At 33.5% G+C, this 8,789-nt stretch overlaps 1 long non-coding RNA gene across 3 annotated transcripts; it reads right to left on the bottom strand.

Annotated features, from left to right (window-relative positions):
- Positions 1-6,630: 6,630 nt before the first annotated feature.
- Positions 6,631-8,473, bottom strand: LOC149232886 (uncharacterized). Of its 3 annotated transcripts, XR_016247584.1 has the most exons (4): positions 8,295-8,473; positions 7,194-7,231; positions 6,952-7,074; positions 6,631-6,787 (listed from the first exon to the last, which is right to left on the bottom strand). It is a non-coding gene; the product is annotated as an uncharacterized LOC149232886 (long non-coding RNA). The 3 variants fall into 3 exon arrangements; XR_016247582.1 differs by having other exon boundaries at positions 6,631-6,979; XR_016247583.1 differs by having other exon boundaries at positions 6,631-7,074.
- Between the last annotated feature and the right edge of the window lie 316 nt (positions 8,474-8,789).

An 8,789-nucleotide genomic window follows, 5' to 3' on the forward strand; every position in this document is an offset into this window, starting at 1 on the left:
CTACGAAATCGATCAATTTCAGAGTATCTTATCAAGTGGAAGAACTTATCCGCTGAAGATTCCACATGGGAGGATGAGAATTTTATGCAGAAGTATCCAGAACTGCTCAAGCGTTGAGGACAACACTTTTTTGAAGGAGAGGGGCATGTTGGGTCCCTATAATACTAGTGATTACCCCATTACTATTGTAGTTATACCCCTTATTTATATTGTTGTGCCCCTATTACCCCCATATTGTTATTTCTGTGCCCCATAGAATCCCTCTATTGTTATTTTTGTGGCTTTATATTATTATTGTTAGGTCGGCTGGATTATATTGTGACTCCTTAGACTCCTATATATAGAAAGGAGGTTTTGTCATTTGTATCATTGAATAATTGTTCATTTATGTAATGTAAAGGAGGTTGCCCCCTCGAAGAGGCTAAATTCTAAGGCGTTGATCTATCTTTTCTATCTTTTCTTGAGCTGGTTTCATAACAAAACGATTGAACATCTATTCATTGATTGCCTCTTCACACAAGAAGTATGGAGACAAGCAATGCTCGGGCTCAATGCTCAAATCCCAGCGTAGCTCTTAGTAGCTAATATATTCGCCTCCTGGAAAGAGCGTTCCCCTCACGCATTGAAGAGAAAATCAATGTGGGCCAAAATCTGGTATGAAATTCCAAAATTCATTTGCTGGGAAGTGTGGTTAGCTAGGAATGAAGCCATATTCAATAATAGATTACAATCTCCCAATGTAGTGGCTGCCAAATCCAAAGCCTTGTTGTTGGAAACTTTCGAGAATCAGCCTTAGAAGCCAGACAATGTGCTCCTCCCTAAAGAGATCAGCTGGCTCGGTGAGTCTCTGAGGCATGCCAGCAATAAAAAGAACCCCTCTCGGCCTTGCCACAATCTAGAGTGGCGGCTTCAGACCTCTAAATTGGATTTTCAAAAGTGGTGGAAGAAGCAGGGCAAAGTCACGATATTCTTCGACGGAGCCTCCAAAGGAAACCCGGGGATATCAGGAGCAGGGGGTGTAATCTACTCCCCGGATGGGCACAAAAAAGACAGCTACAGTTGGGGACTAGGATAGAGCACCAATAACCAGGTAGAAATTTTAGGACTGCTCAAAGCATGTCAACTTGCTCAGGGGAACAGAGGAAAAAATCTTCAAGTCTTTGGGGATTTGGAAATCCTGATAAAAATCCTAAACACAGGTGAACATCTCAATAACTCAACGCTCAACAAGACCCTAGAGAGACTTAGGAAAGTGCTGCAGAAATTCATTACCAGTTCATTCTACCACATCCTCCGAAGTCTAAACAAGGAAGTTGACACAAGGGAAAACATGGGATGTCTCTTAGCTCAAGTTGATCTTTCAAAGAATGATGAAGCAACAATATGGCACCTTATTCCTTAAAATAGAAGCCCGAGTTGCACAAGAACAGGGCATTGGTGGCAATGATTGTTACACCCGCCCTCCATCTGGAAAAGCTTTTGTATCCATGATTTTCCAACTAACCGATGCAGGAATCACACAATCGAGCTGCTCATGATCGCTGATGATTGCACGGCCTTGCAACATTTATACTCCAGCAATACAGATAGAACTCATATCGTGCTTGTCACATTCATAGCGACCACACATTCAACAAATAAGCAACGTGATAAAACAGTGGCTCAACAAATTGTTCCATAACCAGAGGATTTGATCTGATGTGTGCAGGATTTGTTTCTGGGCACCTCTAGGTCTCGTCTTATCCTATCAGAGAGAATCGGAATTGCACTATGAACTGTTCCCCCTATTTTTTAGGCTTTTATTCATCGAACAAGCATCCCTATGTAATTACATCAGAATCTATTGTTTAAGCTGGATTTTCAACGCATGGCTAATGGATCCATTCGGATTCTATTGACGTTGTGCTGCCTAGGATAAAAATGCTGAAGCATTATGTATTAGTGGTTGTTAGGCTTCGACCCAACATCTCCTCACCAAATAAAAAGCAACCGTTCTTGTTAAAAAAAAAAAAAAAACCAATTATGAAGATCGACACTAATTACATTCTTCAAAATGGGTTAGCTAACCTAGCTAACAACTTAACAAAAAAAAAATTGCCTCAACATTTTCCCTATAGAGAAAGATGAAATTTTGTTAGTAAAAGTGCAACATACACTTGGATTGTGGGATGTTCATTCAAGCTTTAAGAAAATAAGAACTTGAGAAGGTGTGTGAGGGAAGATGAGGTGCATGATATCCTCCATGCTTACCATGATGAACCATGTGGATGTCATTATGCAACAAAAAGGGCAACCTACAAAATATTACAAGCTAGCCAAATTTTTCCTACCCTTCATAGGGATGCCAAAATATATACTTCCCATTTTGATGTGTGTCAAAGGATGGGGAAACCCACCAAAAGATGTGAAATTACATTATATCCCTAAGTTTCTTTGGAATGTTTTGATAAATGGGGTCTAAAGTTTGTGGGGTCCATTGACCCTCCATTGGGATAGAAGAGATACATATTGGTATGCACTGATTATCTCTCCAAGTGGGTTGAGGTAAAATCAATCAATTTGCCCACTAAACTAAAAGTATCTAAGTTTTTAAGAGAGAACATCTTCTACAAATTTCAATATCCAAGGGATATAGTTATTGATCAAGATATTTAGTTCACACTACACTCAACAAATCATGGAATAGCACCACATTCACTAATGAAACTCTACTCTTTATCACCCCAAGGAAATGGACAAGTTGAAGTAACTAATAGAGAGCTAAAGAACTGTTGGGCCTAGGAATGAACATCTTTTTGTCAATACGCTACTTTAATTTTACCACTTTTACCTTATAGAAACCTTCATAATCATTCATTTTACATAATTTTGTCACATTCCATATGTACACTTGTCATATGAGTTTCAAAAGGTTACACAGATGTAATAAGTCCGTTATTTTATGGCTTTATATGGTTTTCTTTGTAAAATCAGCCTAATATCTAAGTATTACAAAAATTTACAATTTATGTAGCTCCTTTGACAAACTATAGAAAAATCCAAGGTTAACACAACTCCTGAAGTAATTAAGTCAAATGAATCACATGGATTGGTGGCAAAAGACTCTAATGTGGCGATCCACCTATCTGGTGCATTGAAGAAGTGACTGAGTCATCACTTTGGCAAAGTCAAAGCTTCAATCAACTAATCGTGTAACATAGGTGCAAAGACAAATTTTACTAGGATTGTTACATGGCAAGGTAATCTAAATTAAGCGAGCGTGATATCTTAATAGATCAAATATGCTGAAAAATATCACAAATAATAGACTACATGTTCATATGCATCAGCTAAGTTACAAGCAAAGCATATGGATTAAATTCTGAAATTTAGCAATTGGACACTTACTCATTGTCCTCATTTAGATAAGTAGCATTTTTTTTGGAGTTTGTTATTTCAAAAACAATCTAAATTGACCTTGCTAGGAAAAGTGAGGGAGAATATACAGAGACTTAAGTTTGAACTAATGTAATGTTTCCTTTGATATAATATCTTATAGTTGAACATTTTACTTCCATTATCCATTCATGAGTAATTGATATCAGTTAGAGTAAATTTATTGTGTTTCTTTAAGCTTCGTGTGATCACCTGAAGAGCCCCCTTGTGGACGTACTAGATGTATGTAGTATAAATCTTCCATTGTCTTGCAATTCATTTATTTTCATTTGATTCTCTGGTTTTCACTTCGTTTCGTTATAACACTATTTCGATACTATGTTTCAGTTCGGACTGTTACTTTGTTCTTTTCAAAATTATAACAAGTGCTTAAAAAACCAAAAAGATTTACATTTAAAGCATTTTTATTTGTTCATAGACAGATTTCCATTAAACTAGATTTTCAGTTATTGTCTATGCTTTCCATAACAAGATTTACAGAGCTTTCATAGGTCTAGTTTATTGTTTTCATGGTAGATAAATTTCAATGCTTTTCTAGACTAAATTTATAGGATTTCTTAGAATACATTTGCTACTTTCATAGGTCAGTCCTTCATGCTTTCCTAGACTAATAGTGCTTGCTTTCATAGAATAATTTCGAATGCTTTCTTAGAATAGATTTCCCCACTTTCATAAGATAGATTTCCATGTTGTCTTAGAGTAAATTTACTGCTTTCATAAGATAGATTTCATATTCTTTCTTAAAGTAAAATTTCTATGCTTTCATAGATTAATAATATTTCATGCTTTCCTAGAATAGATTTATATGCTTTACTAAATTAGATTGGCATGCTTTCATAGAATAAGTTTATCTGCTTTCCTAGATTAATTTTCAATGCTTTCATAAAATATGTATTCATTTGCTTCCTTCGATTAATGTTTCCATTTCTTTCATATAATAATACTTTCTTTCATGTGAATTTATTTCCAGTAGAATTGAAAGTTAAATTACTAGAATCTACTTTGATGTATACTTCATAAGTTTACCTTCATCCATAAATTGTCGTGGATATTCCACTAGACAATTCATCACAACAGGTTTGATAAAATTATATTTAAAATCTATAATTCTACATTATTACAGTGTTATTTATTTTTAGATTTTTGGATCTGTAGAATATTGTTAATAGTGCATCTATGTGAATTAAAAATTATGCAGAAAATGGAGAACAATGAACTAAAAGATCACACATATTTGACACAAGATATGACCTTGGAAACCCATTCGAGAGAAAAACCAAGCTAGAAGATGAGGTTTCTCTACTCTCTTTCTCTGAATAGAAAATGTCTACAAGTACAAATAAGTATAGCTTGTAGCCTATGGGCTACTACATTGTACAAATCCTCTCTGTGTGCACTATTTCCTATCCCTCTCGGTTATTTTTCTTTGCTATGGAACAAATTTACTCGAAAGAATGGAACCCATTTTCCTCCTAGTGGCCCGGTTATAACACAACCATATAGCCTACTAGCACTTAGGTTTAACTAACTCAATTCTTAACCGAAGTTACAATATAGAATCTTCTAGAGTCTTCTTCATCATAATCACATGGCTAACCCCTTTTCCATGAATAGTGTAGGTTGACATGACATCCTCTCAAATTATGGTGGTGAAAACAGGAAGGTCTAATTTTATGTGGAATAACTTTTGCATATGAACTCGGATTGATGCAATTCTTGCATCGTTGGAAAGGTCTCGTGTGTAGAATAGGGAAAAACGTGTCACAATAAAACTACCAGAAGTTTTAGACCCCAATTTGCCAAACTGGGTCCCACTAGTAAAAATGGTCCTGAGAGTTGATTTGTGACATCCCCTGACTTGAGGTTTTAATGTAATTAATTGTATATATGTTTTTTCCTTTTTGGAATGTTTAAGGTTTGGAATACATATGAAGACTTTAATTATCCGTGCTTTATTACTAATAATGGATGCCTAGAAATCTATATGTAAGAAGTTTATAACGAATAAAGAGTTTAAAAAAATTAATGTATTAGCCAAATGAGATGAGACTGCAAATTGATGGTGAATATTAATTACCCAGTAAGTCCTAGGCATCTAATTTGGATGATTAGATTTATTATGAAATTATGGTTTTGGCCAATTAATTTTTTCCCTAAAAGACAAGGTGTTGTCTTTGGGAGTGGGAAACAAAAGCTCATTAATGAGCTAGTAACTACCTGTCACTTGTTGGTGAGGTGGAGGTAGTCACCAACTACCAAAAGAATGGTAGATGGGAAATGGATAGATATACATTTTCTTATTTTTTTGTCTTCTTACTCGAAGAGACTCACATTTTTTAGGAGAGATTATGAGAGTAAGAAGTGAATAGGACAAACATAATACGTCTGCAGATCTATCCTCGGGGGGATAACTTCTGGAGGAAGTATCAAAGTTGGGAGGAACCAAGTATTCTAATACTAATTTTCTAGACAAACCAGTTCAAGTTGGTATTCTTACCTACTATGTTATATAGAAAAGACAAGAAATAGCTAGGTCTTGTTTATAATTTTGTATAGTGTATTGTAAAAGGTAGGGCTATATATTATGATGAACATAGTAAAATTTAAAACAATTGTCTTTTATTTTATTAATATTAAAGGTTTATTTCATGAATGAGGCTGTTATAATGAAAAAGAACCTATGTTGCTATAGGAATCTATATGTGTATTTGGATGACATATATATAGAAATAAATAATTATATATGTTAAAGTAAGTATTAGTGATGTACATAATTATTTTTCTATATGTATGAATAGAAAGATCTTAGAATATATATATATATATATATATGCGTACATGGTATTACTGAAAGAAGACAATAACAGTAGAAATATTGTTAAGTTCTTTTTGTGAAAAGAAAACAAATAACAAATAGCTTCATACATGAACTCAACTTGAGAAATGATTGCATTTGATGCAAGAAAGAAATTACTTTTTACAGGGACACAATTTGTGATAAATGTCAACATAGAATGAAAAAATAAATGGAATTCTAGTAATAAATATATATAGAAGAGACAAAGTATCCTAATGTTTAGGAATACATGTGTGTTTCATGAGTTTCAAGTTAAAACATAACAAGCAATGAAATAATAATACAATTAGCAATTTGAAAATGATACTAATGAACACTAGTTGCTAAGGAGACAATTATTAAAATGATAGGAATCGATAATACTGTAACCAAGTAATGCTCAATAGAGGATATAACCGGAAATAAAGAGAAAATGTTCTTCGTTCAATATAAATGCTTACAAGGTTCTTAAATGGAAGAACTACTAAATAGCAGTTTGTGTCGAAAATCTTGACCCTAATATATACAACGTTCAAGGAAAACATCACAGATTAAATACAACAAATGCAGGTGTAAGGGCCCGAAGGCTACACTTTCCAAAGAAATGGAAGTGTAAGATTGTAAACATATGCAAAAATTTTATAAAAAAATAATAGAGCTCTGGAAATGAAGTCACTTACACATGAGCTAGGTATAGGAGCATTTGACCTGGTAAAGGAATTGAATGTCCCGTGAGTCAAAGATGAAAAATGCCCAAACTAGAAACATCAAAAGAGAAACCATTTTGTATGAAGAAAAGGTACCTGTAAAGGTATCCAATTATATATACATTAATTACAATAATCAAATTCTGACAACAATATAAATTAAATATAATATTGATAAAAAGAGGAAAAGATACAGTTATGATTTAATTAATTACCTTGGGTGCATCTCAAACTCTGAATTCTTTAATGAAAACTGTTAACAAAAAAATAAATTAATACAAGCATGAAATAATTTCTAATCCTATCAGAAGAAGAAAATGTACAATTACATTTAAATACAAAGATTAATTATAAGTGACGGAGGCATAATTTCACCAGAAAAACCTGAAATGACATGAGAAGAAATGAGTAGAGAGAGAATTTTAACTATGTTTATACTGATGAAGAAAATTTAATATAAAAATAACCCTATGTAGAAACTAAACAAGACAATTATGTCTCCAATGCATAACAGGGTAAGCAAAGAGTATGACCGAGAGAATAAACCCTGGCCATTATCACCCAGGTAGGATTTACTCTATAAACTTAATCAAAATTCTTCTAATATTCAATAAGGGTTGGGGTTTCTAGGACGAAACTCAAATATGGAAGACAAACATATCCTCTGAATCATTGCGATAGATTTTAGGAATATGAAGAAGTCAAAATCCAAATGGTTTTCAAGCACAAAGATGAATTACAACCCAACATAACAAAAACCCAATGAAATGATGAGTAGAACTACAGTACATTGGAAATAAAAGAAATTTAAACTCTGAAGGTTGGCGTTCGTCAAGACCTTAGCAAACAAAATTACAAAAAGAGAAATGCATTAGGGTTTAAAAAAAACTGCTCGTATGGAGGTAACGAAATCGCAAAGCCTTTATATGCAACTTGTAAATGTCCAAAGGTCTAAACAATTGGGGAAACAAACAAAATACGTAACTATATGTCACAGATAGATAAACTTCTTGTAAAACAAAAATTACAAAGAAGTTCAAATGTAGTGTTTTATAACAAATAATTTCTGAAGAAAAGTATTACAAACGAAATAAATAAGTTATTTTGGTACATAAAAAAGAGAAACTTTCCCTGTAGTGGAAATATTGAAGTGTAGAGTGAAATCGCATTCTGAAAATGTAGCCAGGACAAGGATAACTTTGGAGAGTAACAAGAACTTATAGCAATAATTTGTGTACAATGTAGTGGAAGAAAAATAAGCAATTAAGACCTTAGAGCATAAATGAACTAGGAGGGTTATAGAGCTTTGTCCATACCAAGTTGAACCGGAAGAATGAATGACCAAAAATGTCGAGCGAGTGTATTCATTATGTTATCATGGAAACCCTAATTTCTTTGGACCATCAATCAAATACAAACATTTCTCAATCATTGATGACAGGGTTTATGTAAGTTGCGATGGATTTATAATCGCTCGACACGTTGAGTAAATGAGTTGTGTATACGGTTCGGGAAACACTTAACGAGAATTAGAGTGGCAGGCATATACAAACATATATACCACATGTGTTATGTAAATAACATTTAAACACTATAAAATATGAATTTCGAGAAAGGTAATCTATATGCGATGCTCGGTTTGGGACATTAAACTTTGATGTATACAATCTCCTCGAAAATACAATGTTGTTGAATTTTATACGTAAAAAATTTGTGGAAATATATAAGTGAACCAAAGTATAATTTATGTGGGGGGAGTAAACCAAATTTTTAAAAAGAATATGTAACATGATTGATGGAATTTATGTAAC

This window comes from Pinus tabuliformis, chromosome J, assembly GCF_031772625.1.
Source record: "Pinus tabuliformis cultivar Carrire ecotype Pingquan chromosome J, CPIR1, whole genome shotgun sequence".
In the NCBI taxonomy this organism is placed as follows: Eukaryota; Viridiplantae; Streptophyta; class Pinopsida; order Pinales; family Pinaceae; genus Pinus; species Pinus tabuliformis.